General features: G+C 40.6%; 1 protein-coding gene across 3 annotated transcripts in view; it reads right to left on the bottom strand.

Moving 5' to 3' along the window:
• Positions 1-23,371, bottom strand: part of DLEU7 (deleted in lymphocytic leukemia 7) — a 118,849-nt gene that overhangs the window by 38,927 nt on the left and 56,551 nt on the right. The window lies entirely within an intron of this gene.

Below are 23,371 nucleotides of genomic sequence, written 5' to 3'. Positions count from 1 at the left end.
GTAACACTCCATTACTTCTCTTCTATTCTTTGGAAGTGAGTCACTAAGTCCAGCCTACACTCAAGAGGAGAAGATTACACAGGTGGCAGGGATAATTGGAAACCAACTTAAAGGCTGCCTACCACAGCCCTTATTTCTGAATATTATACTGTGTAGTCCATGATGGAAAATGTCTTGTACTAGGGCACTGAGACTCATGCAATAATAGCTACCACAAGCAAATTTGGGTTCCTTTGGAAATTTATTGTATCAGAGAAACTTGCAAATATGTGCTTTTAAATGAGGGTCAGTTTATTCCCCATCCCTTTCTTTCTCCTTCCTCGCTCCCCCCATATACATACCTTCCATTTAAAACCTAATCTTTTAACTGGGTTTAGCATTATTAGGAAGTAAACAAACAATCAAAAGACCCGACTAACTTTATCCTAACTAGCTGTATGGCTTTGGTAAAATCATTTAACTGTTGAGTCTCAGTCCCTTCATCTGCTGCAGGAATGGTTTGAACCCAATGAGCTCACAAATCTCTCAAAGCTTTAGAAGTATATGAAATTATGGTTCCATGTGTGCAGACTTGGGATAGAATAAAATGTGTGACAGAAATAAGGACTTCAGAGGCCTACAGTGGAGGTTAAGTGGATGAGGTTTGAGGATTTTATAAAGCACTTTTTACACTGTAAAGTGCCATATGCGTGTAAGGATTTATGAGTATTTAGTCTTTACCGTGAAGGGGTCAAAGTAGGACAGGCAGGAATGAAAAGTCTTACCACTGAGCCAGTCAGTTGAGCTCAGGTGTCAATCCCTTAGATCCATTCCCTCACAATGGAGAAACATCAGCATCAGTAAGGGAGTCAGAGGGTTACTGTGTTTCCCTGAAAATAAGACCTAACCAGAAAATAAGCCCTAGCATAATTTTTCAGGATGGCATCCCCTGAACAAAAGCCCTGATGTGTCTTTTGGAGCAAAAATTAATATAAGACACGGTCTTATTTTCGGGGAAACACAGTAAAAGTGCCTTGCCTCTGTCCTCCACACTGAAGACTCTTCCTTTAGTGCAAAATATCAAATTCACAGTGTGCTGGGAGCGTGGTAATTCTCTGACTTATCTATCTTGCCTCTGATCTCCATTCACGTTTCTCAGGCTGCCCTCTCCACAGCAAAAGCTTCTCTCCTCTTACCTCTCCTGCAGATTCTCTCTTCCTTCTACCATTTCTTTACTCTGCCTTCTGTTCATTGAAGCCCTTCACCCGGAGATCTTATTATCCATTGGGCAGTGACTTCAGTATGGCTCATTGGTCAGTGTCAGCCCCACCTGATCGCATAGCAAATTGCTAAATATGAAAGCTTCTAAATATCCTTGAGTATAGATTTTACGCACACAAAAGACCTTTCAAGGTTTGGGCTGGCTTATAAAAAACAATACCAGACTTGGTAAAGTCATATTTGTAAAAACGTAATTCATCCTTAAGCTTTTGAGTGATTCATATAAATCGTATTATCTTACTTATGTCTGGCAATTTTTAGAAATCACAGTTAAGGATCCCTTGAATAATATTTGATCTCATTTTATAAGCCAAATTAATTAAACGCCTTTGAATATTTTGAATTTACTTATGAATGTATGTATTTTTAAGTACTACTTGACTGGTCTAATAATGAAATTTCCCATGCATTTAAGTATGTTCTATAAATCTAATCAAGCAAAATGTTAAATGTGATTAATCGTTAAGTTCAACAAAATGTTCCAATATTGCTTACAAATTTAGTAAATATGTTAGTCAATATAGGTTTGGCTATGGTGTGGTAACAAATGAAATGTGAAACTGTGATAGCTTGACACTATGGAAAAAAGTCAATCAGAACACCATTAGCAGTAGGCTTTATTCAAAAATTCCAGGCATAAGAAGTTTCCAAACAGGATTTTTAATTTGGAAAAGGAGGGCAGAATATTTTATAGGCTTTAGCAAGAGAGGATCTCCTGAAGTTCAGCCGGTTTCAGGAATGGTTGAATCAAGGAGAGTTTTCAGAAGAAAAAGGAATTGTTTCCTGGATTAGCAGCCATGGTTTGAGCAATCCAGATTTTATCAAGAGGGGTGGAGAGGAACAGTTAAGGCTAAGGTGATGTGCAAGAAGGGGATGGAGAGACACAACTATTGGAGACAAACATATGTGAGAATCATAGTGGAAAATTCTGTCTTTCACAGTATCTCACAACACAACACAGGTTTACTTCTCCTTCAGGTGGGTCCTGTGTAATTCAGAAAGCCATCCTTCAGCTAGTACCTACACCAGCCAGGTACATGCTTCCAAGGTCACCTTCACAAGGAAAGGAAGTCCAAGGGAAATAAGCCTACTTGACTGCTTCTACCTGGAAGTAAATACCAAATAGGCAGAGGTTTCTTAATGTGAAAATATGAATGATGCAATTTTGACTCTCTAAAATATTTCTGTGCTTAATTGTGTGTCTTCCCAGAATTATGCAATACCAGGGATTTGGGGGGTTACTTTCTGAGACTATCATAATTGGAGATTTTAGCCAGGAATCTGACTATATGAACTCAGACCTATAACTAGAGCATTTTAATTTAAAAACAGGCTTGCCACCCTCAGAATCTACACGGCCCATATCCGTGTAGGGGTCACAGAATAGGGCAGAACACAGTCAGGACCTATCCTGGCTGCTACATCACTTATTAGGACTTTGCATTTCTTTGACTTAAGAATACAAATGTCTTTTTCATTTCATTAAAATACCTTTGAACTTGAAAACCTGCATTTTTTTCACAAACATTTGTGAGTATTAAAATATTAAATGGAAGAGATAGAAGGTGTATGCATCTTGAAGGTGGAGGATTAAAGAGGGAAGATGGTACCAAGGTGGTTTAAAAATGGCACCTCCCTCTCCCCCCAAAAAAACAAACAACAACAAAAACACATTCTCACACTGTACAGTGCAAAATCCCCTGTCCCTTAATCTGCTAAAAAAAAAAGCAAACAAAAAAGGGAAATGAGGGTAAAGGGGATCCAATATATGGTGATGGAAGGAGAACTGACTCTGGGTTGTGAACACACAATGGGATTTATAGATGATGTATTACAGAATTGTATACCTGAAATCTATGTAACTTTACTAACAATTGTCACCCCAATAAATTAAAAAAAAAAAAAAAGCATCAGTTGTCTTCCCATCATTACAAGAAGTCCCCCTACCCTCGGAAAGATCCACATCCAGGAAGGGATATTGAGGGTAGCAACAGAATCAGAGATGGAAAGACAAAGTCCCTCCGACAGTGTTTCTCACACTGGTGGGGGAAGAGAGGCCTGCAAACCAACAGGTCTACATGTAATGAGAGCATGAGGATGGAAACCCTACATCTGCCTGGGCCAGTAGGAAAAGAGACAAAGCTAGAGACTAAAGAGGTATTTTCCTGGCAATGAATTGGGCTAGAGCGGGAGAGAATGAGACGGTTGTAGGCAGAAAGACAGTGACGTGTAAAGATACAGAGGAGTGTGAGAACAAGCTACAATTCAGCACTGCTGGGACAGGGTCCTGAAAGGATGCGTGGGGACAAGTGGTAAAGGAGACCATATCTGGTGATAAAGAGTCTGGATTTAGACCTAATGGTAATTGGGTGGCACTAAAAGATGTTAAACCGAGAAATAACATGATTAAATTTTCATTTAAGGAATATTAGTATAGCATGAACTACTGGATAGAAGGAGTTGGCTGAATTCAGGGAGACAAATCAGAAGGCAATTGTGATTATTCATGTGGGAGGCAGCGAGGGCCTGCATCAGAAATTATGCACATGCAGATGGAAGAAGAAAATGAATAGTGCTTTTAGGAGATAAACATTGAAAGAAAAGCGATTCTTTGGGTAAAGCAAGAATTTTCAGAGTCAGGAGTTAGGGAATAATACGAGTGCTCTAAACAGCAAAATGGAAATAAAGCTATCAGAAAATGCAGCAATTCCCAACAAACCGAATTCATCCTCTGTAATGAAACATTCAGCTTCCCTCCTGCCCCATTCCTTTTGACCTGCTTTTCACCAATTATAGCTCCCTGATGTGCCCTACAGGCTCCCTAGTGACCTGGCCCATGGCCCAACTTCCTTCCAGAATCAGCTCAGACACTGACTTGCTCTCTGACAGAGAGCCAAGTCTATCAGCACTCCAGATCCCAGGTTCCACATCTATAAACTGCAAACAAAAGAAATACTACTTCCCAGGGTTGCCGTGAGAACTCAATGAGATGATGTCTGTGAAAGCAAATGTCTGTAAAGCACCAGACAAATGTGAGGTGGTGTTGTTATTGATGACAGCAAAATAAGAAAGGATATTTGGGAGGAATGTAGGAGAAGAGGGAGAACAGTGGATAGAGCAATTTTTGGAGCTGGTCACTAGGGGTAGTGCTATGGCAAAACCACTAAGTACAGGCCACGCTCAAGTCCAGCAGTGAGATTAAAGCACTGCAGACAGATTAGAATGTGCTGGAAAGCGCCCGAGCTTTGGACTTAGCCAGGTTTGGGTTTGATTCCTAGCTTCACCACTGTCTAGCTCTGTGGTCTTTAGCAAGTTACCTAATCTCTCTGAGCCCCATAGCTTTATCTGCTGTATAAAGATGATATCTCCTCCCTTACAATGTTTCTGAGTTACCACTTAGAAACTGGGTAGTATATAGAAGGGTTCAACAATGTTGGTTTCCTTCTTCCACTCCTACTTTCTTCCCTCCTGAAAAGTAATACAGTTCCAGCAGAAGCTCAGCTTTTACCAGAGCTGCTTTCAGAAAGGAAAATATTCTGGCCTGAATTTTCATCCACTCCCTCCTACTGCCAGTAGTGGTTAACTATCAACCAGTGAAATCTCCAGATGGCCCAAGGGCCTATGTTATTCAGAAACATGTGAACTGCTGATGAAAGCACAGTGAGTCAAAACAATGATGGACTCAACTAAGTCAAGCGACTTTAAGTGTTACTTAAAATACATATATGCAAACCCATAATCTCAGTGACTTCTGACACAGTTGTTATCCTCAAGCATTTGTTCATTGTTCAATAGAGTATCTGGCAAATTTAGCTTATGAAGGGGACTTTGGTCAAATCTCTTGAGTCCTCAGGACATTAGAAGTCTGTCAAATGTGGCTGGAAATATAATATTCTTTATAAAGTCAGTGCACTCACTAATTAAGCATACTGAAAGATTAGATATAGTACTAACTGGATCAGGCTGCATCTTAGAATATACTTGTGTTTTGTGCTGTAGAGGAGCTTTTCCACTCGAAACTAAGAATCACTTAAGATGGGGGATTAGTAGGAAATGGGAAATAGCTTTTATTCCTTTTATTTAAATAGCACTGCATCTCACATTAATGTTTGTTTCTACATAGAGAACTTGGGATGCAGAAAGAGAAACCTGAAGAGTACAGAGAGGGGAAAGAAAAAAAAAAAAGAGAGAGATATGAAAGACAAAAGAAAGGCCTGGAGGAATTCATTTTCTTCAAACTCCAGTTCCCAACTTTGCCCTCTGCTGGCAATAATTGCGCACTGGTGGAGAGGAGAACAGACAAAAGAGGAGAAGAAGAAAAGGGAAGAAAGAGATAGAGAATGGGAGAAATCTGGAAGGAATAAAAAAGACATTAGGAAGAATACATGTCTACTGATGCTAGACTCAAAAGTTAAGCTTAGTAAGTTTAACAAACAAATTGAACCTGTAGTGTGTGCCTGGCATTGTGCTAGGAGCTAGGAACATAGAGCCAAAGGGGATATGGTCACTGTTGTTGAGGCACTCAGAAGAAAGACATCAAGGTGCAGGAGAAATCAAGGTTAAGAAAATTTGGCATGGCTTTGATTAGGCTCAAAAGGGGTCAAGTGTCTTTTCTCTAAGTACTTTTGGTAACGAATTCCCTTTCATCGAATGTGGTTTCTATTGATGTTAGCTTTTAGACTTTTTCAATAGATTTCTTAGATTTACTGTTTACTGGGGGGACTGGGGGTTTTGTGACTTTGTATCTCAGCAAGTTTCGTTCCTCTATCCAAACAGATGTCGTTTGGCTGCAGCATCACAGCATAATGCATGACTATTGGATTTGGCATAAAGTTGGCCAATTAACCTATGCTAATGGGTAATGTAAAAGGAACAAGACTCCATTACCATTGGATGCTGTTCTGAGAAGGACAGTGTGAGCCGAATTGCTCATCGCTGGTCCTGTTCATCATCATATTCCTTACAGCCACCTGGCTGCACTCCCTCACCCCCCTGCCCTTCTCCCTGTCCCCTCAGTTGACCTGGGGCCCTGCAGGTTGGTGCCAGGCTCTTAATGGGCTTCAAACATGAAACTCTCAAATCAGCCTGATACAGCATCTCCAAGAGTGTCTGCCTCGGGTCTGGAATAATGAGAATAAGGGCTCTCTTTCCTCCGCCTCCACCCACATTACTTACCAAACTTTGGGAATCACTCTATTTCCCTCTTCAGCTCCCTTCTCCTTTTTTTCTCTTGTTTTTCCCCTTGCTCAGCACCTTCTCTTTATGCTGGTGGCAGTCTAAGGGGTTCCCACACTCTGTAAGTCTTGGGGAGTGGCTCTCTAACTGTTCATAAGAAATCCCTGGAAATCTAGTTAAAAACTGAGGCAGGCAGGCCCCACCACTTGTGATTCTAATTAATGAGTTTGGAGTATGGCCTGAAAATCAACGTGTTTAACATCCCTCCCCAGGTGATTCTGACCCAGGTGGTGGATAGACAAATGCTGGAAACACCCCGAGAACCACTGGCATGCTCAGTTCAGGAGTGTGGGGACAGAGCCAGGAGTGCAGTTTCCAGGTTCTCGGCCTCACATGGAAAGGTGCTGGCTCAGGTAGTAAATGGCCATCAACTGTGATTGGATGGCCGTCAGCTGTAACCAGTAAGCCATTGGCCACTAATATAACTGCCATGGCTACGCTAGCAGAAAGTGGGTGCTAGCAAGAAGATGGTGGCTGAGCTAGCAAAAGCGGATTGCAGTTAGCAAGTGGGGTAGGTTGGCAGGCAGAGAAGCAGATGGCAGGTTGCAGATCATGTGGATCCTGTTTCCTGTGTCTCCAACCCAGCTGCCAGCAAGACTATAGTGGTGACTCCCCTATGTATGGCTCTGTGGGTGTTCCTTTTTGACCTCACCATATCCTGCATTCTTATGTGGGGAGCGGGAGCTGAGACCCTGCATGACACCCTGCATGACAAGGAGCCAGCTGGATGGAGACTTGACACCAGTGTCCTGGTTTTCCTCTGGCCTGTCTGACCCCTCTGCCTTGGCTCCTCTTCCTGTTCCCACCATCTTGTTGGTGATCCCCAGGGTTCTATTCTCAGCCCATTTCTCTTATTCTGCACACTTTTCCTGATTGCTCTCCTCCAGTCCTATGACCAGAAGCACCTACACTTCATGAAAATCAGGAATGTTCATTTCTAATTCAGATCTCTCATCAAAGCTCCAAACAGATGTTTCCACCTGGATGCCCCACAAGTACCTCAGCTTAACATGCTTAAAACTTAATTCATGAATTTTGATTCTGGGTAAAAAAATGGCTAAGCACACTCCATCCACCCTGAATGCGGCTCTAAAATCTGGACAAGATATTTGAGGACTCTGAAAAGTAGCAGGTAGACTGGGAAAGAAGACCAGAATTCAAAGTTCCACTGAACTGGTGGTGAAGTTCCCATTTTTCCTCCTGGGTCCCCCAGCCTGGACACAAGACAGCCTGAGACCTAAACGTGGGCAGCACCAAGAGACACCCTGGCTTGAAAAGTGGGAAACAGAGCTCCTGAAAGAAAATTTCCCATTGTTTTTCTTCTCACTGTTTCCTGGCACCCAGCCCCAAACAACTCCTCCAGAGTGGTGCCTGTGAGAAATGTGACAGCAGGTCCCACAGGGGCAAACACTTTCTACCATTCTATCACTTGTTTATATTTTCCTAATGGTGTGTTTTGAAGGACAATGTTAATTTTTGACAGTCCTATATTTCTTTTATATTTACTCATATATATATCACTTTTAGTGTTCCTTATGTCTTCCCATAGCTGTGATTTTCTATCTGGTATTAACTTTCTTCAGAACATCTTTGAGAATTTCTTATAGTGTAGGTCTGCTGGCAACAAGTACTTTCAGCTTTTGTTTATCTAAAAATATTTTAATTTCACTTATATTTTAAAACTGTATTTTTGCTTTGTATAGAATTTTGAATTGGTAGTGTTTCTCCTTCATTAATCTAAAGACATCGTTCCATGTCTTCTAGGCCGATTTTTTTTCTTGTGAGACATAGTCATCATTTGTGTAATTATTTTGCCTTATATTCTGTGTCTTCCTTCTTTGGATTCTTTTAAGATTTGCCCTTACTCTTTGGTTTTCATCAGTTTGACTATGGTGTGTTTCGGCTTTTCATTGCATTTGTCCTGCTTGGGGCTTCCTGAGCTTCGTTGATGTCTGGGTTGCTGTTTTGAACCAAATTTAGAATAGTTTCAACCAGTAGAAAGCTGCCATTTTTTTCCCTGCCCCATTATCTCTCTCCTCTTCTTGCACATGTGTTAGACTTCTTGAGACAGTCCCACAGCTCAATGATTCTCTGTTCATTTAAAAAAAATCTCTTTCACTCTGTCTTTCAGCTTAGATGAATTCTATTGACCTGTATTCGTGGTCACTACTCCTTTTTTCTGTTGTGTTTAATGTACTGTCAATCCTAGGAAATGGATTTTTTTTTTTTCCAGATATTGTGTTTTTCAGTTCATGGATTTAAATTTTTTTTGTTTTTTGTTTTTTCAGTTTATATATTACTCCTGACAATTGCCCATCTCTTCACCCATTATATTAATGCTTTCCTGTAAATTCATTATGATACTTATCATAATTATGTTAAAATCTTTGTCTGTTAATTTCAACATATTGTTGGTCTATGAGTCTCTTTCTATGACTGGCTTTTATCTTGACTATGTGTCACATTTTCCCATACCTTGACACAGACTAGTAAATTTTTATTTTATAGCAAATGTTGCCGATGACACTTTGTAGAAACTCTGGATACATTTTCCTCTGAAAACTGATGAGTTTTGTTTAAGAAGGCAATTAAGTTACTAGCAGATGACCTTGATTTATGAAGGCTTGGTCTTAGGATTTGTTAGGGTGGCTCTGTTTCAGTTTTACCACTAGCCTAGAGTGAATCCCCTAGTCCAAAGTCCGAAGGCATAGCTTCTGGGTTTTAATTTAAAAAGCTTAAGGTATTTTTTCAAATCTGTTTAACTTGGCAGGACTTAAATTACAGAGTGCAGTAGTCCCCCCTTATTTATGTGGGATACATTCCAAGACCCCCAGTGGATACCTGAAACAGTGGTGAAACAGTGGATAGTACTGAACCCTGTGTGTGTGTGTGTGTGTGTGTGTACACATATGTGTGTGTATACACATATATATGTGTTTGTGTTTGTGTGTGTATAATGTTTTCATATATATATATATATATATATATATATATATCTTTTCACTTAAAAGAAGCACTTTACAGCTCCTCTTTGGCTTATCTGAATTGCCAGCATCACTGCTCTTGCGCTTTGGAGACATTATTCAGTGAAATAAGGGTTACTTGCACACAAGCACTGTGATACTGCAACAGTCAATCTGATAACTGAGATGGCTAAGTGACTAACGAGTGGGGAGCATATACAGCATTAGAGATGCTGGACAAAGAGATGATTCACGTCCAAGGCCGGACGGAGCAGGACTTTGTGCTACTCAGAACAACATGCAATTTAAACCTTATGAATTGTTTACTTCTGGAATTTTCCATTTAACATTTTTGTATGGTGGTTGACCAGGAGTAATTGAAACCACAGAAAGTGAAACCATGGATAAGGGGAAAGTACTGTATGTCTGTAACAGGCAACTATTAAAATCTCTGCTCAGCTTTTTCAGCTTTTCACTGTTGTTTCTCCCTGGGAATCTTGGAGTTTCACCCAGCGCACATGTAGTCTAGAGATCAGTCAATGACTTGAATGGAGTTTCTACACAGATTTCAGAGCTGCACTCTCTGCAGTTTCCCATTTCTCCATGCCTCTCCACCTCAATTTTAGGCCTCTCTGGCAGTCCCAAACTTGATCTTCTGATTCAGGCCAATAAGTAATGCCACTTTCTGCTTCAGCTCTGTCTGCCACACTCTGATGGACCTGGAAGTACCCTTAGGGGAAAAACCATATAAATGTGGATTTCACTCAGTAAGGATCAAATCCTCACCAGTTTCTGCCAGCTTTTGTTCATTTCCCAGTTGTTTGTTCATTTTCCTACAGAGTTTATAGTTATTATCGGCAGGAGGGTGTCCAAACATTCCACTCTTCCATTGCTCTGTTTTTTATAATTTTCATGTCTTTTTCTTCTGCGTTATGGTCTGGATAATTTCTTCACATATAGCTTTCCATGCATTAAATTTCTCTCTGGCTTTGTTTCAGTGACCATTTAATCTGTCAATTGAGTTTTTAATTTCAATAACTGTGTTTTTTATTTATGAAAAATTTATCTTTGTCACATCAGCTTTTTGTTTCCCAAGGGCCTTGTTCGTTTTTTAAATTCCTTTTTAAGTTCCTCATGATTTTGACCATACTTATTTTATAACTTGTATCTGGGAGCTGTATAATCTTTATATCCTGGAGGATCAAATCAAGTTACTTATTTGGTTAATTGACTTCTATTCATAGTGGATTGTTTTATTATGTGTTTGAGTTTTTGACTCAAGATTTTGCATTTGTTTTCCACTGAGTTCTATCTGTGGAAATGACCTGTGATCCTGGTAAAGGGTATAGCCCTGCAAAGTGGATTTTTCATTGAATTGCCTGATACCCCAATGCTATAACTGGTCTGGGTACACTTTTTAACTAATTTCTTAGTTTCAGGATTCCTGTACCTTAGCGAACTTTTTTCCAACAAGAGTCTAAATTGAAATAGACAATTTTCTTTGACATATCTTTACACTGATACATAGATTTATTTATAGTTCTCCCTTTTAATGAGGAATTATCTATTTAAGAATACTGACTCCATAGGAGGTTTTGAGCCTATGGTGGATCCAAGATCTCAATTCCTATTCATAAATAAATGATCATTAAAACCCAAGCCTCTTCACATCCATTTAAAAAAATCAAAACAGAACAGAAAACGATAAGTGTTGACATGGATGTGGAGCAATTGGAAGACTTGTGTACTGCTGGTGGGAATGTAAAATTGTGCAGCCATTGTAGAAAACGGTATGGCACTTCCTCAAAAAATTAAAAATAGAATAACCATTCAATCAAGCAATTCCAATTCTGGGTATATACCCAAAAGAATTGAAAGTAAGGAGTTGCAGTTTTGCTCATACTCCTCATTCATTCATAGCAGCTATATTCACAATAGCCAAAAGGTGGGAACATTCCAAATATCCATTGATCGATGAATGGGTGGATAAACAAAATGTAATATATATGAAATATTATTCAGCCTTAAAAAGGAAATGAAATCCTGATACACGCTAAAACATGGATTAACCTTGAAGACATGCTAAGTGAAATAAGCCAATCATGAAAGGACAAATATTGTATGATCCCAATTACATGAATGATCCAGAGTATCCAAACTCATAGAGATAGAAAGTACTTGTACAATGGTGATTGTCAGGGGCTGTGGAGAGGGAGGAATCGGGAGTTGTTTAATATGTATAGAGTTTCAGTTTGGATTGACGAAAAAGTTCTACATATGGATAATTATGATAGTTGCACAACAATATGAATGTACTTACTACTGAATTATACACTTAAAAATGGTTAAGATGGTAAATTTTATGATATATATATATATATATATATATATATATATATATATATATATTTTTTTTTTTTTTTTTTTTTTTTTTAAACACCAAGTCTCTTAGATTTTAAGACTGGAATCTACCCCTAAATCCAGGGAAGGCATATTGTCAGCTCATATGCTCACAACTCTAGGATTTATTTTACTCTTTAAAGAGCTTAACTATACATTTAAACACTATTTTTAACATTTTATCTACAGTTGCTATATGTTTTGTTAAAGAAGGTTTTCTGTTATTTCTATGTTTGTTCATAAGTAGCCTGCTCAAGATTTTAAACAGAGGTTTCAAATTGGTAGTTTATAGGTTTTATTTGTTTGTTTTTTAAACTTAACATTTTCCATAAAAATACAGATTTCCAGCTTCTCTAGAAAATTTTGAATCTTGACCAGTATTGGGCCACATTCTCATCTGACAATGGTAAGCTGTAGCTAAGTAGTGTTTTCCCCTTTGAGATGGGATAAATGCTCTGGAGCTTGCCACAGTCACCACAGCACCTGACAGATATACAACTGAACTGTTTTGCTTTCCTGGCTACTGAAAGTATTAAAGATTGCAACCTTGGGGCCAACAGGATTCTATCAGATTGTTATTGTGTCAATCAAGCAAATAATTTCTTGAGCCCTCCCCTCACCCAGTCTGCAGGTGCAGGCCAGCCCTGAATCTGAGTCTTCATCAAACTCACCCCACCCTGGTGATTCCTTGAGAAACTGTCCCACCCAACTTATGCAGAGGTCAGAACCACTTTCAGCGGCTGGTAACCATAGCAGCCAGCCTCAGACAATACTGTGGAGTTCCCTAAAATCTCTGAAAGCTCCACAAACCCCAAACAAGAAGCGGCTGGCCTTGGCATGCTCTGTATCTCTTGCTAACTGACCTCCAGCCAGGTACTAGTGGCAACCAGCTTTGGTTTTCAGCATAGCCTCTCCCAGGAGCCTCCAAGCCCAATGAAGTCACCTACTAACTACAGATCACTTTGTATTTCCTACCAGGTGGACCCGGGTCAGGCACAAGTGGCAGCTGATATAAGCCTCCACTGGAGTCACTCCCAAGAGGCCCCAGAACAAACACACCTCATGGCCACCTACAGACTAAACCAGAGCACCACCTACTTAGCTCCAGAAATGACAAACCCAAAGGGCAGATATGACAGGCACCATAGCCCCACTATAGTGAATCCCACTCCATGGGGTCAGCCCCTACACAATAGCTTGTCTGCTCTGGTCATAGCCAGATCTCAAAGCCAATTAGCTTGAAGGTCAATCCCAACCACTGATGTTCCAACAGCAATCAAGGCTCAACTACAACAGGAAAGCACACACAACCCACACAAGAGACACCCCTGGAGCACCTGGCTCTAGTGACCAGAGAGGCTGAGCCATTGAGCCTCACAGGACACCTACTACATAAGGCCACTCTGTTAAGACTGAGAGATGTAGCAGATATACCTAATATGTAGAAACAAACACAGGGAGGCAGCCAAAATGAGAAGACAAAGAAACATATCCCATATGAAAGAACAGGACAAAAATCCAGAAAAAGAATAAAAAGAAATGGAGGAAGGATCTACCAGATACAGAGTTTAAAACATTGGCTATAAGGATGAGCAGTGAACTTGGGAAAAGCATAGATAAACTCAGTGAGAACTTACACAAAGAGATAGAACCAACTGGAAAACAACCAGTCAGAAATGAAGAATACAATAACTGAAATGAATATATTAGATAGAATCAACAGCAAATTAGATGAAGCAGAGGATCAAATCAGTGACTTAAAAGAAAAAGCAGCATAAAACACCCAATCAGAATTGGAAAAAGAAAAAAGAATTTTAAAAAGTGAGAATAGTTTGATGGATCACTAGGACAACATCAAGTGTACCAGCATTTGCATCACAGGGGTACCAGAAGGAGAGGAGAGAGAGCAAGGGATTGGAAACCTATTTGAAGAACTGGTAACAGAAAACTTCCCTAACCTGGTGAAGGAAATAGACATATAAATCCAGGAGTTGCAGAGAGTCCCAAACAAGATGAATTCAAAGAGGCCCACACCAAGACACATCATAATTAAAATGCCAAAGTTTAAAGACAATGAAAGAATCTTAAAAGCGGCAAAAGAAGAGCAATTAGTTACCTACAAAGGAGTTCCCATAAGAATGTCAGCTGATCTCAAAAGAAACTTTGCAGGCCAGAAAGGATTGGCATGAAATATTCAAAGTGATGAAAAGCTAGGACCTACAACCAACCCACGTGGGTTGAAAGTCAGCATGTTCCTCAGTTTCTCAGAGGGCCCAATAGGATTGAGTGCCATTTGCCCACAGCAGTAAACCACTCACTAACAAACATTTCATTGTTTTCTCTCCCTTCCCTGTCTCACTCTCCCCACTTCTTCCCTTATGTCCCCTTGTTCACCTCCCAAATAACTCGCTGAACTCAAAAATGACACTGAACAAAATCTAAATTTCTTCACCTATAATTCAAAGCATCCCATAACTTGATTCTAACCTACCTTTCCAGGCTATGTCATCAATTCCTTACACATATTTCACTCTCTGACCTAACCAGTCCCCAAGACATCTCACTCCTAGTTGTAATAGTTCTGTACTTTCATTCATTAGTAATGGAGTGATATCACTGTGATTCCCTTAGACCAACAGAGCTTCTCTTCTTAGTGTGGGGAAGGATCCACTCCTCCCTACTGGAGGCCTCCCAAAGGAGGGCAAATACATCATGGTCCTGTAAGCAAAATAAAATGGAGGGTATCACCGATGGATTGACAGCCAATAGTGTCTGCCAGAAACCAGTAGAAGAAAGGCAAAGAGAAAGAAAATAAGTGGTCCCCAAATTCAACACAAGATGCTGGAGATATACCCATGGACTGAGGTGAGTAATCTCACATTTACACCAGAAACAGACACCTTGTAAGTACACACAAACCCAGGCCCATTCCCAGCAGCTGCCTCCCTCATACTGCCATAGGCCCCTCCCAATGCTGGCCCAAACCACGCCCAAGTGTGAACACGTGTGGAGGCTTTGCAGGCCCCCCACTGTGACTGTTCCTGCCAGAATAAGGACCACAAAGATACCACTCCCTGTTTTTCAGAAGTTGCCACCCCCTGCTATAAAGTCTCCTTACAAACCCATAAGCTCTAGCTTCAGTTCAAAGACCCACACTCGTGTTTTGCCCAGCACATGGGTTTCTGTTCAACTTGGATGGAGAGAATTTCCAAACGTGCTCTGGAGCTGCTGTGGGCTCTGAGATGTTAATCAAACACCCACTTAAAGTGCTTTGGAAGCATCTCTGTTTTTTGGCTTATTGATGTGCTCATGTTGAGTGAAAATATATTTCTGGTCCAATCATGAGTTCATTTCAAGACATATTAAAGAAGGATTTTTCCTAGCTGCTTACTTTGGAATATTGGTCCCTAGAGACCAGATGCTTTTCACAGCTCCTTAGAGGCCCATAAGGCATGATGGAAAAATGCAGCTGGGCATCTCACATGGAAATCAAACATACTGGAATTCCATTTGCATATCAGCCTTAATTTAGGCTGGTTATTGATTCTCCTGGAGTGCTCACTTCACACCTTCACTGTCTCTCTTAGCTTGTTCTCTCAAAGGAAGAGGAGGAATGGGAATTTTCAAGCACATTTTCTTCAATGAAGACATATGCACCTGCTAAGTAAAGGACATTTCCTTCCATGGAGCATGTCACACTCAAGAGAAGTGTTCAGTGACATTTTCCTATAGGCACAAATGGCAGCTAAGTCCTGAGACACTCACAGATAGATTAGCTCACTATCACATTTGAGATCCTGGACCCCACCCCTCCTCTGCCACTTCTCCCTAGTGGTGACATCAGATAAGCCAGTTAAATTGTCTGGGCCTCCTTTCTCTGGTCTGCAATAGGGGATCAACTGAGCTATTCAACCTCCTTTCCTGGATCTTTGCCGCATAATCCCTTCCCTGGATTGATGCACACAGTTAAGGGTTCTATAAAAGTAAGTGATTTATATTCCTACCTGTCCTGCAGCTCTGAGTGATCTGTCTCTCCCTATAAACCGGCAGTCTTCAGATGTGCAAATTAGCACTTCCCAAGTGGAGGACACTTTAGGACTCCTTGTTCTTTTCCAGATCTAACACAATTGTGCTCGTACTTTTGTTATAAGAGGAGGAAGAACAACCCCTCAGCTTACATCATGTACTATGGAAGTGCCATGGTGCTCATGTCACTAGCACACCATTTGGTCCATGACAGCCAGAATTTGCCAAGGGGTAATCTAGCAGTTTCCTCCTCACTGACTCAAGCTGAAGAGTAACTCACTCTCAGATGTGGTATCAAATCATTTAGAGAAAACCCAAATTCAACGGGCACCTTGGGTTGGAACAATTGAGACACAGAGATAAATGCACCAGTAATCAGTAATGAAGCCAGACACTCTCTAGCATTTTAGCTATTTAACATCTTGAGGAATTTAAGCTTAAGTCAGAAGATGTGAGAGTTAATAATAATACAGCTAGTATAGTGTTATCATTTCCTTAAAATTTATTAATCTTGGTGGGGGATGTTTTCTCCTAGAGTTTTGCTGTATTAGACACCAAATATGACAACAGCTGTTGGAGTCAACATAAACCACTGGAAATTGAAAATTGGAATCTGGACGTTGGCGTACTGATTAGTTATTACAGCTCAATCTAAAGCTATAGAAAGAGAACTCAATCTAAAGCTCTCTGTGCTACAGGTGAAATCTCCTGACTTTGGGAGTTTAAGTTGTCATCCATGCAACGGAGATAAACATCTCAAAGTGTAGTGGGAAGAACCTGTTTTTTTAAAGTACGGAACATTTATCACCAACAATTGCTGAACGTTCTCAGGAACAGCTGTTATTACAGGGGTGGCCACAGCTATTCCAGTCCCTTTATCGTATGCTTTTATCTCCTAAAGGCACAGGCACCATTAAAACAATAGAACATACTGACAGCTGAAATGCAAGGAAACCACCGATTATAATTGCTGGGAAAGATTCTACATAAAGGACCAACATTAAGATGAGAATTAGGTGTGAAAATGAAAGGAAGGTACCAGGTGATTTTGAAGCAGAACATCGATGATGGAGATTTGGCAGAAGGGAAACTTCACATGACATCATTTTGCATGCCCAGCTTTACAAATATGAATTTCATGGGCTCAAGCTTCTGGAATAAACCTGGCTCTTGGAATTTACACAGCACTTAACCCCATCATAAAGAAGCTTGATTTTTTTTTTTTTTTTTTACCTCTTCTGGCTTCTCCCTTTTCTGGTAGCAAGTACACTTGGTTTGCCATATGCATAATAACCATAAAACTCCAACAGAAAGGACAGGGAAAATTATACAAATGCCTAGAAGTCTTCTTGACTTTTTTTTTTTTTTTTTTTCTGTTCCTTTTTAAGAGTCTGAACACATGGACAAGAGCTTATTTCTAAGCTTGTACTGTACAACATGAATGCTATTTACCATGAAGTAGAATAATCCAGAACCTGCAACTCAGTAAACATTTGTTAAATGAAATAAATACCCCTTGGATTCAGAAGGAGAAATTCAGAATAGTCAAGAATGGAGAAAAGTGTTCGATGCCTGGTAAGTGAATAGGAGACTTTTCTGGAATTAGACTGCTTGAGTTTGCATCTCAGCTCTATCACTTGTATCTCTTTGGCCTTGGGCAAGTCTCATAATGTCTCTGTGTCTCAGTTTATTCATCTATAAAATGGGGATAATAATTTTCAAAACGTAATTTTCAAAAAATGTAAAATCATTTATTTTTAACTCATTAATAATGAAATAACTATTGAAATATTATGATTGGTTCAAAGAGTATCTGAAAAGCTAGGATATTTATAGTTTGATAAAGAAATGTTAGGATAAGACTGTTGGGTTAGATATAACCTAGGTAATTTCCAACATACCGTAAATCATTTGGGTTATGTGTTTCACCCATGAGAAATTATTTGTAAATCTGTTGAATCAAAGTCTTCAAATTAACAGGTGACTTCCCTAAGTCTGGGAACTTTGATCAAGATTTTAAGCAATGAGACAAACCAAGAACATTTCTCGGAAAATTCTTGGACAGTCTTTACCCTCTTACACTGAAAGAACGTGTTGTCCACCAGTTTGCCTTATTCTAAGTTTTGGATAATTTTTCTGGCAACACCCTACTTTGTTAGGTTATCATGAGGATTGAATGATTTAATATATGTGAAGTCCTTAAAACAGTGCCTGGCATTTTCTTAGTAAAAGTTATTCTGACTATGAATCTGCTCAGCTAAGTCAAGTCCACTTAATAATGTCCTGGAAGAAATTTAGAGCAAAAATCAGAAATGTTAGTATCAATAGTGTTGCCTTTACTTCTCCACTCAGGAGAGACTTCTCACTGGTAAATCTGAGGAGAAATGAATAACATTACCTGTTGTAATCACCAACATTAAAATTAGCACTTGAGGTTGGGAGGAAAATGGAGCATCAGCAGGTCTGGAGGGCAGGCAGGAGGAGGCAAACAGATCTCTCAAAGTGCCAAGCCCCTCACCCACCACATCCGATCGGCCATCAAATCCCTTGAGAAGTCTTAACCCACATGCTCCTCACCATCCGCTGTGATGGAGATTTGGCAGAAGGGAACCTTCATATAACATCATTTTGCATGTCCAGCTTTACAAATATGAATACACCCAGGATGGTGAAGAATGTTTTTCATTAGGCTCCCTGACTCCCGTTGATTTTCCAATCTCCCCTTCATCCTCCACATGCCACCAGAACCTACTGCCCGTAACATGGATCCAATCATGTCATTCCCCCGTCCTCCAACATTCAGCAATGACTTATTCCCCACCATATGTTCTCAATGGACCATTTCCACCCCCGACTCCTTCAACTTGCTCTGTGGCCTCACCCCCCATTCACGTTGGACTGCCTGCCACCCCTTACCCGGCTCAAGGACTTCACTCTGTTTATATCCACTGTCCCTTTGTGGTGCCCTCATAAAGTGTGCACACCCTTCACAAACTTACTAAAAAGCAACCTCTGCTGTGAAAATTTCCCTAAGCCCGGAAGACAAGCATTCCCATACTCTCTATTCCCACAGCTCTGTTCACACCACTGTTCACACCACTAGCAGGAGTACCCCATCATGTCGTGTTACCTGCCCTTAGAGGAACTGATAGAGGGCTCTGCCTCTAAACTATGTTTCACTTCACCTTGTATTTCCCACCTCTGACCCAGTGCACTGATGGTCACCAGAGGTAAATATTCACTTATTGAGTGGTCTAGCCTTGCTCCAACACTTTTCCTGGGACAGAGCCTGGCTGGATACTGAGCAAACTTGTTTCCTCATCTCTCGGGGCCCATGAGTAGATCACATTCCTCAGCTTCCCCTTGGAATGTGGGTGGAAACGTGTGCACTGATGCCAGGCTGGCCTGTGACATCCTCCCACATATACCCCACTCACAGTCCCCGTGTGTGTGTGTGTGGGGGGGTGAGTGTGTGTGTGTGTGTGTGTGTGTGTGTGAGAGAGAGAGAGAGAGAGAGAGAGAGAGAGAGAGAGAGAGAGAGAACATTGAAAAATAAGACCAAACCAGTGAAAGTAAAAGGATGATTGAGGTAAGAAAAGCAATTCCTACCATTTTATAGGAAGAATCTCATTGTCAAGTACACTCTTTGAATATTATTGATGGCTCCACCATCAATTTGCTTTCCACCTGTTCAGATCCAATACATCACTTGAACACAGAACTACCACACTCTTCTCTGTTTCCTGGAGTGAAAAGTAAAGCAGGGGGCCAAGAAGTGAAAATCTTATAAAGGAAGAAATGTGTCCTGAGAGGAAAATAAAGTCAAGAGTCCTAGCCTGGGATTTTCAGATGTGGAAATGATACATGGGAAAGTACCTTATATCAGAAGGATGATAAGAAATGTTGGATTCATACTTCTAATAATAGTAAAGACTTACCCCATAGTGCAAGAGATGTGATAAAGGGTGGAAAGGCTCTCTGTTGGCAGGGTCCTCACTGAGAGCTGAAGCCCAGGGAAGAACATGAGGAAGCACATGTCCTATGTGCTGGGGGACACCCTCCATGTAACAACACTCCTTGGGATGGTGGCGGCAGCCACTCCACCAACTGCACCTTCTTTGTCATCCAGGAACAGAGAGGGGGAGCCAGGGTTATATCAGAAAAAGAGTGGCTACTAAGAAGTCTGCAGCAGAGTGAGGTTTATTTTCCCTTCGTATGTGTGTAAATAAATGGTTTTAATTTGGGCAACATACATCTGGAGTGTCATTGTACTGCCAAACAGACAGAACCTCGTCGCAATATGACAACAGCATCCAGAAGGTTGTCTGTTTTTCATGAAATGTTGCCCAGCGGGTGCTTGGTGTTTCAGAGCTCAGCATGTTCGGTGGAAGTCCATCCTGTGGGCACATTAACACATTAATTCTCAGAAAAACTAACCCAGGCAGGACGTGTGCAATGTTGGGGTCAGAGTATGGGACCAGAGTTTCCAGAGTTCTTGTCTCGGTCCTGGAGCTGCCCTTACTGTTCAGCAACCCATTTAATCTCTCTGTGCCTCAGTACCACCCCCTGGAAAACGACATTCAGTGCAATGCAAGCACCCAGTATTCATGTACCTCTTCTTTAAGAAAATTGAACTTGACATAATAAATAAATTGTGCAAAAAGCTTCATCCTGGGATTCTTAAAAGCACATGTTATGTGTAAAAAGATGTTGATTCATTTTTTTAAATATACGTTTTATTCACATTGTCAAAAACACAGTTGTTTCCTACAGAAAAGTACTTTTCTGAGTTATATGACCTGGTAGTGTTTAATCAATACCTGTCAACTAGATTGCAAGACCCTTAAAAAATACAAAAGAAATGTTAACTGGGTATCAAAATAATGTTAAAATCATTAGTATGAAATCATAGAATGTTAGCCCTAAAAAAATAAATATCGGAAATCATTTTGTTCTAACTCTTCATAGTACAGCTGAGAAAACTAACACCCAGTGAGGTAAATAACTGGCCATTTCTAATATTTCAAAATATGTTGCCTGTATAAAATTCTTCATAATGTTAGTTAAAGTGGTGATCAGGTAAATGGAAACATTTCAGAATGAACCAGGAAGTATTTCCACACATCTTTATTTCTCAGAGTTATCTATTTATGAGACTATTTGTGTGTCCATTACCATTAATATCTCTTTCTTTTGTTGAAAAGAAAAAAATAGACAAGATCTGAAGAAGAGAAGAGTAGGAGTTGTGTGGGAGAGAAGTTTGTTTTTCTTTTCTCAGGTCCTTTTTTATTCTTTTCATGACACAATGTGAACTTTGAGATTCCCTCTTAAGCCCACAAGGATCTCATGTGAACCAAAGTAACACTTCCCTTTAAGGAGAACCCTGCTGCTTTTTCTTATTATTTTTGCCATGAAGGTATTTGCCATGAAATCTGACGTCACATTTGTTCACAGACGGCTCTGAGAAATTCCCGGTCACTCAAACACTAGTAGAGAGGAAGCGGGTTTGGGGAAAATTATGAATGGCAGGGAGTGTGGATGGCCAGGCTGTGGTGGTTAGGCTGGGGTGGGTGACATGGGGAAGGCAGACTTGCTAACTGGGGTGGGGAGGAGAGTTCTCTGCCACCCACTGTTCAACCAATGAGGTGGATACTACCGTGTTTCCCGAAAATAAGACCTAGCCGGACCATCAGCTCTCATGCGTCTTTTGGAGCAAAAATTGATGTAAGAGCAGGTCTTATATTAATTTTTGCTCCAAAAGGCACATTAGAGTTGATGATCCAGCTAGGTCTTATATTCCGGGAAACAGGGTATCATCAACCCCATTTTACAGAGGAGGCAATAGCAGCCAGAGAGGTAACCTGTAGAGATTACCTCTCTCTACAGCCTCAGATGGTCTCTAGGTTCCTCTGCATTCCAGAAGGGAGAACCAGGACTGAGCCTCTGTGATCTTTAGAAAAAAAGTGTCCCCTCCTCAAGTTAAAAAAAAAAATTGTTTACTATATTATTGGCCAACTTGAATAAGCGTGCTGAGGCTGTACCCAGGAAAAGCAGGAGAGGTGGTGAAGGAGGGGCCGTGGCTCCACCTTCTCCACCCAATCAGGGCCTCTGGGCAGTGGCTTGTACAGAGAAGAGGGGCGAGAGGGAAGGGGCATAAAGATACAAAGGAAGGGTCAAGGAGAGCTTTGGCTCCGGGGTCTCAACAGTAAAATTCGCCATGAATGTACCCAACCTGTGGTTCCAGGTATCGCACTCTTTATTAATCTACGTAAGAGTCCCATACAAGTTCAGAATTACGGTTGCATAGACGGGCCCCCTGGGCTGGGCGAGGCTCTCGTCTGAGCTGTTTGCAGGGACAGGCAGGGCTGTGCGCACACCCAGGAGCATCTACACTCTCTCCCACTCACACAGCCAGCACCCGCCCCGCGTTCCCCCCCTCACCCCAGCCCCCCACAGGAGGTGATCACGTGGGGTTCAGGGAGTGTAGGCAATGAGACTCGTGCCTCCAGAAGAAGCCACCCACCGCAGGGCTTTCTGGGGAGAGTGTGTGTGCCAGTGAGTGTGTGTGCACTTGCTCTCGGCCATTGCAGGAATATCCGAGAACCTCCCCTCACCTCCCTGAGGGGCCAGCTACAGGGGTGGATTCAAGTCTTGTGGAGCCTAAAACTTACACAACTGGAGGACTCTCTTTAAAGAAAAAGATTACATAATTGTGAATACCAAGTTGTGTGAAAATAAATATTTATTTAGAATGAGAAAAGAAACAACAATAAATGACAGTTTTAAAGAGGTGACAAATGCCAGAGCCATCACAAAATCTAGAAACAGTTTTTATTAGTTAACAGCCTGACACCTTTATATGTTTTCCACATTTTTTCTTGACTGTTCTTTGATCTCCTTTCCCTAGGACAATGATACTGTTATAGTATTTTCTACATAGAGAATGGAAAGACAATTTAGTTTCAGCCTTTCCTTTCTGGCCACAAACTTTCAGCTTCACAACTTCGTATTGGCAATATTTTCCTTTTTTTTTTTTTTTTTTGTAGAATTGTTATCAAATGTAGCGAAAACCTCTATCAACTTTTTCTCACATATGAGCTGCAGGATTTAAGGTCATTTCAAGTTTTCTTGTACAGTAGCTAATCCTAAATAGTCTTTAAATTGGTAACACTCATTATCCAACACATCATATATCTCATTATAGTGGGGAATGTGTTTCCTGTTTTCTTCACTGTTGTCAATATTTTATGTCAAATAGGCAAGAAATTGAAACCTTTTCAATGTGTTCAATAAATCATATGAATTAATTACTCCTCTTCATTCATTAAATTATCAAATAATTCAAAAATCTACCCATTACTTCTGTTCAAAATTCCATCGTGGAGGATATTTCTACATAGGAAGTGCATTAGCGCAAATAGCTATACAGAGAAGGGACCATTGTGTCATGTAAATATACCTCACTAAACCCAAACTAAATGAATCCC

This window comes from Rhinolophus sinicus, linkage group LG04 (assembly GCF_036562045.2).
Source record: "Rhinolophus sinicus isolate RSC01 linkage group LG04, ASM3656204v1, whole genome shotgun sequence".
In the NCBI taxonomy this organism is placed as follows: domain Eukaryota; kingdom Metazoa; phylum Chordata; class Mammalia; order Chiroptera; family Rhinolophidae; genus Rhinolophus; species Rhinolophus sinicus.
The sequence above is the reverse complement of the archived record's forward strand: the minus strand, read 5'-3'. Positions and strand labels throughout refer to the sequence as shown.